Source organism: Phlebotomus argentipes, unplaced genomic scaffold (assembly GCF_947086385.1).
Source record: "Phlebotomus argentipes unplaced genomic scaffold, Phlebotomus argentipes genome assembly contig_15, whole genome shotgun sequence".
NCBI classification, from domain to species: Eukaryota; Metazoa; Arthropoda; class Insecta; order Diptera; family Psychodidae; genus Phlebotomus; species Phlebotomus argentipes.
In genome coordinates this window covers 8,559,233-8,570,043 of record NW_026776181.1, presented here as the reverse complement: position 1 = coordinate 8,570,043, position 10,811 = coordinate 8,559,233, and positions in this window count along the sequence as shown.

The window sequence follows — 10,811 nt, the reverse complement described above, 5'->3', positions numbered from 1 at the left end:
AAAATAACGATTCGCGGAGGTAATTGAAATTCAATCTATTTTTCTTTCTGATCGACACTGATTGCAAGCATAGTAAATGGAAATTCCTCATTGCATTGAAAGTGTCAAATATCACAAAATGTTGTGCTGTACTGAGAAGAAGAAGAGAAAAAAAATTCCATCTCTCAGTCAATTAATGCAAGTGTGTCAGAAGCAAATGTTATCTAATCACACACTATCCCGTAGTTTAGGCATCAATAAAACTAGAGATGATGGGGGAATTACAGTGCTGCTCAGCCACAACAATTCCCGCCACAAACTCAATTAGCTCAAACACCACGATGCAATATTTGTATACAATGGAAGGACTTTGGCTGGGAAATCGATATCACTTCACATAACACTCCAAACAGCAAGAGACCACGAAGCCGCCCCTTTGGGTTGAGATTTCCTAGGAAACGATGCTCGCGTGACAAAGACTCATGAGAGCCGCCAACCCTTCGCACAATCATCCGTTTTTATACACACCACCAAAGTTACTCGATATTCCCCCACGATATTGTACTGTACTTCCCACCCCCAACCCCTGACGATGATGTGTAAATATCTCTTAAATGTATTGCAACTTTATTTCTATGGACTTATTAGGCTGCCGCTCCGAACTCTCATTTCACGCAATATTTCAAATTATTTTCTCTATTACCCTCCTTAAAGTGCGTGCAAACAATGTTCTTGACTATTTAATTAATATGTCAGCATCGTTGCATGAAAATCACTCAAATTGACACATCGATTGATAAGAGGTGAAGGTTCGGTCGGTTCGGTAGACCTTTGCAAATGACTTCCTGCGATTCGAAGTCCTCAAATTCTTCATTACCCCAACCAAAATGTCAAGACGGTGTGGGAAAAATTGGTCGTGACTTGAGAATTAATAATAGCTTGGGTAGGGGCCAAATGATGTTTATCAAAAAGGCTTTCACGTGTCATCAATTTAACCATTATAGACACATCAATGCTGACGTTCTGCACCTGAAAGTTGAGACAGAATAACCCACCATTGACATTGAAATTGCCGCTGGTGTGGGTGAAACGGGACCATTGACATGAATTTCACTCTCTGGGAAAAGTTTCTGCAAATTTCCGCACCACTTTCAATATGCCATACTGTAATCTTCCCTACAAGGATGTTGGTGGAAACTTCCTCCGCATTCTTTGAAAATATATGCGATGATGCCGCCCTTGACATTGTGCTCACATGAGGCATCTATCATAATGCTTGTCATGTGGCTGAAAAAAGCCGGCAGACATAAGCACAATATGCTCTTTTGATTAGATTCTTATCATTTTTAATGCTGAAATACTGCGCCTCAAATGGATGAGACTGGGAAATCCATTAGAAAATAATGAATCCTTGAAAACGTAGGAGAGCGTGATGAAATAACTCAAAGCCAAAAGCGAAAAAGCTATATGGAAAGGCTCAGAGAGAGCGAAGTCTATTTAAAATGTAATTATTATGATAATATGTGTCCCGACTGATGAATTTATCACATGCCATGCAAACTACCCGCCCAAATAGGCTTACCCTCAACTACTTTGCATGATAAAGCTCACGATGAGCAATACTTTGGCTGCCTCTCATGTGCCGGGCTGGAAGAGCTTCGGTGCTCGTTACCGAAAACACCTTATAAGAGCAATGCGGTAATCTATCAATTTTTTGCACCACAGCTTTGAGTCTCTTGAGAATTTGGATTTTGGAATATTTTAGAATGCTCGATGAGGGTCTTGACGCAAATTGCGCTTGTCCGTTATTGGGGATTCATCTCCAGACACAACACATCAACACAATACATATATATGTATCACTAAAGAACAGATTGGGGATACTTCGAAAGTGGAGCGTTTATGGCCTTCCAATATATATTTTTCTTATTTCCACGTTCAGAACCCTTAACTTCTCATGAAGGCAAAACTGCTGATCTAGTCAATATCCACAAAAAATCACCACTTCTTTCTCAATACATAAGGACATCATCTAAGTGGAAACGTTAAACAATTGTTTGGAACATTCTTTGCACTCTGCTTTTTTCTTTAACTTAAGATATTTGATTATACTCTTTACAGTCATTAAGGACACTTTCCATACAATTATCCCAAGTTTTCAAGTCAGGAACATTCATTCATAAAGAACTTCAAGAGTCCATGATTTGGTGGAGTTTTCGCCAACTTCTTAATCGCTTGCCTCTTCGTTTTCGCATAGATTATCGCTAAATCCAAACTTTGTCTATAGCAATTGTACGTGTAAAGTATGCAACTCACCGATTTTTCGCCGTGCGCGCCAAAGCACGGGAGGTGCCGTATTACCTGGAGTCGCCAGCGTGAACTGTCCTTAAGTACCTGTGCCGGAAGGATGGAGAAGAGACGTGTTAGGAAAATGAGTGACAATGACGACAGAAATTGGAAGTAATAAGTTTGTGTGATGCCAACCGAGCCGCCCACCCGACAGAGGCCTTATCATTGTGAAATTTAACACGCGAATCGTTATCACAAGAGCCACGACAATATAGTCCATGGCTATATGCTATAGTCGTGCAGTGCAAATAGGGGAACATAGGCAGTAATGTTTGCTCTTACATTTTCTCACTCTCGCACACACTGTCGCACTCTCTGGGCCCCGAGCAGAGGAAAATCCTCGGAGATACTTTCACCTCTGACGTGGGGACCACCCTTGAGATGATTCGGGAGCGCGGGAGTGTTCTTGAGTTCGGTTTGTTTACACAACGATAGTTGGTGGCTTTCTAAGCTAAAGTAGAAAGCGTGTAAATTATGTAATTACGAACAATTTGTGGAGATGTCGGCTACACACTCTCGGGTTCTTCTGTACTAAAATTTCCATTCATTTGAGTGTCGCTTTGCCGTTCTCCTTCAGATCACCAACACTCGCCACCACCACACATGTCCCCTAGGATGCTCGTCCATTGATAATGTCAATATGTGAATAGCTGGTGGGCTCACAAATCCACAGAGCGCGAACAATGAGAGTCGAGCCTCATGGCTGGGGCCAGAGGAACGTCATGCGACGTGTTGCACGGGGCCCAGGAAGGAAGGAAGAGGCGCGGGGGCTTGGAAGAGAGTATGGATGTGGGTGTTACACCAACTACGGTGCAACACTACCAAGCGTTTGTTGTCAAAGTTGTATAAATGGTGTGGGTACACGATCAATTCAGTATGTGGCGATCGCTGCTTCGTCTTTTCACCACTCTTCGTCTCCTTCTAGACGTTATTTCGACACCACAAACGTATAGAAAAGCGATCTCTTCTCTCCGATATGTATAAATAGCACCGTGTCGGCAATTTCAGCTGCGATTGTGAGATTTTTCACTCGGCAATCCACCACTTTTCACACCGTGCGCTCCTCACACACTCCTCGGACGCGCGGGGGCACAATTGCCTGGTCACACTTGGTACTCGCGGAATGGTCCCAACAATGATGCTGATTAGCACAATCGCCGTGATGTGCGCGATCGCGATCAAAGGTAAGAGACTCCGCGATTTAAACGAGTTTTGACCAGTTCACACTGCAAGTGTAAAATCGAAACTGACTGTCTGTTCTGCCTCCCCGTTCTTCTTCACCAGCACACGAGCTGCAGACACACTCAGCATTCGCCCTTGTGCCTTGTTCGCGATCAGCTCGCGATCGCACATTCATCTCATCCCGAGCTGGTGTGCGTACGCAGTTGGCTGATATTTTTAGTCACTCCTGCATCTGTGTGCCATCTCACTACCACACTCTGTGTGCTTTGGGAGAATTTTGGGTGATGGCATTAGAAGATCGGCGCTTCTTCGTCCGCCCATGATCACATCCGCATCTTCACGGTGCAATGTTCTCTCTCCGTGAGCATCCCCGTGCGCACTTGGGCCACGAGTACTTTTCCACCCAGGGATCAGGAGCTGCTGCAGCCACAATGGGCGCCTCCAAGGTACGCGTCTCTCTCGCACACACATTCTGCGGTGTACCTCGCATACCTCTTCTGGCCAGAGTCATCGAACTGTGTGAATGACGACTGCATAAGTAACATGGCACAAGCTGGCGCTCCATCATCTTCTTTCCACCATCCATCTCACGCCCTGTCGGAACTCACGTGGTAACTTCCACCTATCTCAATTACATGCTAAATTAATTAACAGCATGTTACAGATTGTAAGTGTTACACCACATCTCAATGATATTCTCTTTTCCATTGCTCGTTTTTTCGCCATTGTCATTCATGCTCTCTGCAATGCCTCACTTTTTCCCTCCTACTTTCCCATCGTTGATTTCTTAACCCTCGTGCGGCTCTGAGTCAAAAATAAGATCTATCAGATTGGGAAGCATTTTCTTAGCTTCTCAGCAGCATTCCTTTTCTCCCTTCAAATATTGGAGAATCCTTCAAGTTTAAGCCTGGAAATTCGGCGCAGAATTCTCGATTGAAAACGAACGGAGAGCCTGACGAGGGTTGAGAAACATCGCTCGTGTGCTCATTCTAGGAGCACTGATTGATGATTTCGCGCGGGTTTCAGCTGAAAAGCGGAATGGAGGGCATTTTTCATTGGAAGAACTCGCTAAAGTGCAGTACACGTGCCAATTGTCCTGATAGTGACCTCGGATCCTTGTTTTCCTGACACAGGACCAACCATCGAAGCACACGTTCTCTAATTAGGCACAGCGCAGCGCTTGCGAAGCCCCTTCATCGAGAGCGCTTGAATAAATTTATTAAATGGCGCCACATATCAACTGTCGCTGAGAATTACGGAAAAGTGAATGATAAATTGCACAAGTTCATATTGTGCTATAACTCGGCATTAATAGTGGTGGAGCGTTTAATGGGAAATGGGAGCGACAGTGTCATGTATCGATATGATGTTTTCTTGCAGTGTGCGCGGCTGAAAAAATATCACTTGACGCCGATGATGTGGGGAAATTGAATGGGATTTATCAGTATCACTCTGCCTCGCATCGAATCAATAATCAGAAGAGATTGTTTATGTAATATCGCTAGAGAGCGCCTCAGAATCCTGGCTTTTGTCTCTTGATGGATTCTCTGTCAAGGAAAAGTCTTTCGCTCCAGAGACCTTTATTAATTCGCCCTAATTTGTTATAAAACTCAAATATATGGAGAATAAAACTTCACCAATGTAATTAGGACTGATCAAATTTGATGATTGATTTCATACAATTACTAATTGGGTTCTGAAAAATGTAAATATTTTGCTGGCTGAAATGAGCTCAAATTGAAATAAATTAATCAATTTCATCCAAGGTTCCTTTTATGTACACATAATTTTACTGCATTCGCAGAGAAAGAAACATTGTTCTCGAGAAGAGGTGCTTTTTTCGTGAATCTCATCAAATATTCACGCCTTGCGCAATGTCCCGGAAGATTGTTCCTTCGGGAGAGTCATAAAGGCCAGTTTATTACCGAATAACTCGAAAGTGGCGGCCTTCTGCCGGCGTGCCTTCTGAAAATCTCGCATTCCGCAGAGTATCCAATTGCACTGAGATTGACCACGCGAGAATTCCATGCAACTGCCATAAAATTGAGCATCTCAGCTCGAGCGGCGGCAATGAATGATGGAATGCCCAGAAGCACATGGCTCGGCGCTCTGATGGATGGCGTTTTCGCAAGTGATCTCTCGCGTCCAGTGTCTTGGGTCGCACGACTAATCAAGGCTCCTCCGGAGTCACTGTGGCGAAGAATGAGGCGGATGACACGACGTTGCGTGCTTGAGAAATTAAGTGCAATGTTGCTGCAATTACTGAATAACGGTTTCAAGTTCATCGCCTATATTGGGTGGATGTTTGGTGAGAGATTTTCATGCATTATTTATGGGGGGCACTCAGACTGACAATGAGGAAGGTCAGAGAGATGGAGATTGGGCGCGAGTGGGCGGGGTGAAAGTGGACAAGTGGATGATTCTTGCACATTTGGATTAAAGTGCCTGGATGGCAATTTGTCGCAAGAAAATCTCGGCTGAGAAACTTGGCAGCGCGCCAGTGTGTCCGGGATTTAGTGCGAGATCACGCAACTTCCTCCGAATGGCCATAATCACTCAACTCTTGCAGAGACTCGGGCTCCCAAGAAGCTCGCATCAGCCCTGTGTGAAATTTTACACAGAATGACGAGAACTACTCCAATTCGACATGTGCTCAGCGACATTTAGACGCCAAATTGGTGACTCTGTGTGCAAGTTCAATTACATGTGGAATCCGCACACATTGCCAGCAATATCGGAAAGGCGATAGCGTAGCATTTTATGACGGAAGAAGGTTGAGGGAAGGGCCAGAGACTTCGCAGAATGCCCAATTGAATTGTATTACACACCATTCATTGCTCAACGCCTCTAATCTCCGTCTATCATGTAATTGGCAGAGGTCTTGTTTTTTGCTGTCCATTGCGGATCATCTTTTTTGCTCGGCCAGTGTTTTGAGTGGCTGCTGCGAGAGCAAAAAGAGCACCAAAGGAGCACGTCAGAAGAATGAATAGCGCAAGGAGCAAAAAACGTCCGTGGCGCCTCAAATTAAAGCTCACGAGAGCAACGGTTTCTCAGAGCCAAAACCCACCTCTTTCAGTTCTACGTCGAGATTACGCTTTTTTGCGTTACACTATATTTTAATTCTTTATTTTTAGACGTCAACACTGAAGAGATTACTCATGTAAGGCGCTATTCATGTGAGAACCTTGTGCCAAAGAGAGAATGATGAATTGAATTGACATGCTTCGCTCGCCATCACAGGAGAATGTCTTCCGCAAGATGGCTCTTTGCGTTTGCGTCTTCTCTACACTTATTCACCACAATTATGCAGAGATACCTGCACTTTTATATATATCTGAGCTTTCGGGAGCTTTTGCTCTAGAGATGCGTTTCTCAGTGGAGACGCCTGGTGGATTCTTTGGGATTTCTCACAATCCACCTTCAAAAAGTTGATTCCATTGAAAGTGCATCTGTAGATGATAAATATCACAACTCACCTTCTATCCACTCGAGTGATATTCTAGCTCAAAGAAACCAAGTAAGACAGAGAGAAAAGAACCGTATTTTCAAGACATTTTTAAACATTTAATCATCAGAAACACGTCCCTTGCAATTTTCCTGAGAATTTATCTGTGATTTCATAGGGAAATGGATCCTTTCAGCAGGATATGATTACATTCCTGGTGCTCATCAATCTGCTTGTCCCTCGAGTGTGAAAGCACGTTGCATACTCTCCCCTCCATCCCCTTCCACACTTCCATTAATTGAGTAGGGTTGTAGAAATGTTAAAGGCTTACGATAAATGTTTCTGTATTTCTACTTTGTGCTCAATCTACTCAATGGGTCTTGTGTTTCGGCACAGAATGGCCAATAGAACGGCACTAACAGCCATCAAAGCAAAAAGGTCAATGTATCCTATATTCATGTTTTTCAATATCACCATTATTCAACAGATAAAACTTTCCTTATTATCTGTCGAGACTTTATGGGTGTGGGATTTTATTATAAGCAAACTTTTCTGGACACAAATCACTAAATAAATACATGTTGATTCTGCATCACAGAATTTAACATCGTCCTCACTCCCTTTTTCTCCCTTAATAAAATTTTTCCGCTATTTTTATCACACAATTGGTGTCCATTCGTAATTCAATTTTGTCTGTTCGCCGGAGAAATTCCATGGTCGATGGCGAAATAGTGTGGGTGGCTTTGAAAGGAGGATGACTTTCAGAAGCTCCGTCTCTCCTTCACTGTCTCTCTCTGGGGAGGACGAAGACAAATATTGTGGGTAAACAATGCTGCAGGATTGCACTAATATTGTGAATGAGGAGAAGTCGCACTTGTATTGTGGAAGGCAGTGAACAATGCAACACCCACACTTCTCGTCGATACGGATGAATGGATGCAAGACATTTTATAGCATTCTTCTGGTTTGTAGAGAAAATTCCATCTCAATTGTCGATTTAAATTCAAATTACAGACAGTTTAAAGAAAGCTTGAGAGATTTATTAAATTTTCACAGGGCTTGAAGATGTCAATTAATTTAATGCAACTCTAGCAGAGGAAATGACGATTCGTTTTTAGCGTTCCTTTGTCTCTGTGATTGCTACTCCTTGGGGTTCTATTTCGTTAAGTGGAATTTTACAGCTCTAAACTTTCAGCAATTCTCCTCACATGAGCATGCAATTCCAAGTGGTAAAAAGACTCCTTGAGAAGTTCTATGGAAACCCTCAATATGACTTTTATTTTATTGCTATTCTCGCGGAATCACAATTGCAAATACTGTGTCTTTCGAGTTTTATACACTGCGAAAATGTGCTGTTCAACCCTGAGAAATATATTTTATTTTATTATCCCCCAAATGAAAAGTATACTCTCGTGGGTGTTTAAGGACAATCAATAAACATTTGTCTTGCTAAAAATTCTGCACATTGAGTGGGTGAAATGGGTAATAATGAATAATCTTTCACCATTAATGGGAACGCCAATTTCCCTAGACAAATATTGGTGTGAATCGATTAGCTTTGCAGCGAGAAAAGTGTGTAAGATATTCTCATCACGAACAGCCCATCCTTTTTGGTTGTTATATTGAGAAAATCCCCACCAAGCGTTGCTCATTTTTCTTCTTGGATGTCACAAGAAATTAAATTGTCTCCAACGACACCAATTTCCGTTCGCCCACTCGAATGCACGCAATTTTCCCAGGGAAAGCTCACAATATCTCCGGGTAATTTTCTTTATCTCCTTGGAAGTTTTGCGTCTGTCAATAACTCCCATCCTCGCAGGAGTGCCATCACTATTGGCACGTTTCTGCCCATACAGCATTGACATAGTTTCAAATGGAGTTTTGATTAATAAAAAATTAAACACAATTGCAAATATGTATCTCTTTCGGTGACTCTCTTCGTGCGATGTTATGCAATTGAACGTGCAAATACTTCCACGCGCTTTACATTCAAAGAATCAATTAAAATATTGCGCGGGTAATTTAAATACATAAACTTTTTCATTCGCCACAATCCACGTGACAGAAAAGCTGTGCCAACGCGTGAGCTCGTCTGAGGTTGACGACGCTGAATTGAATTTGCGTACAAAATTGATAAGACAATTTCATTAACTCTTATCAAAGTAGTTCAGTGGCATTAACGCTGGTGTGCAAAAGCTCGAAGCTCTGATTTTTATTTACGCCTCAAATTGAGAGCCGCACAGATTGAATCACATTTGCTGATGGCGATGGTGTGGATCAATAGTTTATTGACTCTGTTTTGTTTCTATTACACTCTCGTGCCACTCATCTTCGTCCATCGCTCATGGAATTGTTGTGAGAGCAAAGATAAAAGGAGCGCTTGGCCTCCACTTGTTCAAAGAAATTGCTCAAAAGTGGATCATGTGCTCAGTCTTCCGCTCTATTCAATTGTGGGATGTCCAGTGGAGAAACTTGCCCACCCATATTTAGAATGGCTATGACGAAGGAAAAAGGGCAAAAACACAGACAGAGAATGAGAATAAGAGCACAAAACTAGGGCAAGTTCGTAGCCATTTAACAGCCTTATTTATGACTGCTCTTCGTCATTTGAATAAGGTTTTCACTTTTCTCGCAAAAAAAGTGAAGGTTTCACCAATGCAAGAAATTATGGAAAAGCCAGATTTGCTTTTGTGTGATTTAGCAATATGATAGTGCAAGAAGTCAAGCGTTGAAAGAATTTCAAAAATTCATCCACTTTATTTATTTCCGCGTGTAAAGTAAAGGAAGGAATTTGAGTAGGAATTACAAAGTATTTAACCTTTTTGTATTATTGTTATTACATTCACAAATTCCCTGTCACACTCACAATGCATTCTTTAGCTCAGATTTGGTAATCTTATCACCTGTACAGTTATCGCAGAAACACCAAAATCCTCAAAGTCCGATAAAAAAAGTAATTCGCATCTTCACACCTCCACACAATGTCTGCAGAGACTTTGTGATCAAACATTATTGAGATTGAGGCATTTACCGCAAATGTTTGAAAATATTGACCATCTCTCTCAGTGCGGCGTGCGATGTTAAACAGAGGAAAAAATTATTTATTTAACCTGTGTGTTTACGAAAAGTGAAGCAAAACACAACCCAGCAACTCTGTGTATTTTTGAAAGTCATCCACATGTTTATTGTAGTGGCAGACCGGAAATTTTCCTCATCACACCTTCAATTGACGAAGACTCGAATTGCGAGTCAAGTGCATTTTATTTATCTTCTGAGGCGAATGGTCGTGTAAAATTTTCCGTGTATGTCATTCACATTAATACGTATTTTGATGCATCTGGAAGTCATTGTCGCTTAGCACATTCTTATTAGCGAGCAGAAGTGAAGAGAATTAATTGAGCATAATTTCCTTGATCATTTCGAAACACGAAATGCCCACACAAAGAGCAGTGTAGATTTTTCAACACTATTCGTTATCAGTCACCCAAATATCACATGTTACTTTTGCAAAATTATCGCTTCTAGAAATTGGCAACTGGAACAAATATCAGAAAATTGTATTTACATTGTGTTAACTTTTATTGTTGTATCTTCACACAGTGGGCGTCAAAAATGTTCCGAAAGTGAATAATAACGCTTTGTTTCTAAAACGATTGGGTATTACACTGTTATTAATCGTTTTTGCATAAAATTTAGGTATTATACAAATTTATTTTGTGGTAAGAAATTGATGTTTTACGCAAGGTGTTTATCTGTGTAATTTAAAATGTTTAATTATTGAAAAGGTCGTAAAGTCTAAGACGATAAACGCAAAAGTTTATCATTATTGAGACATTTCTGACGCTCTCTGTAAATT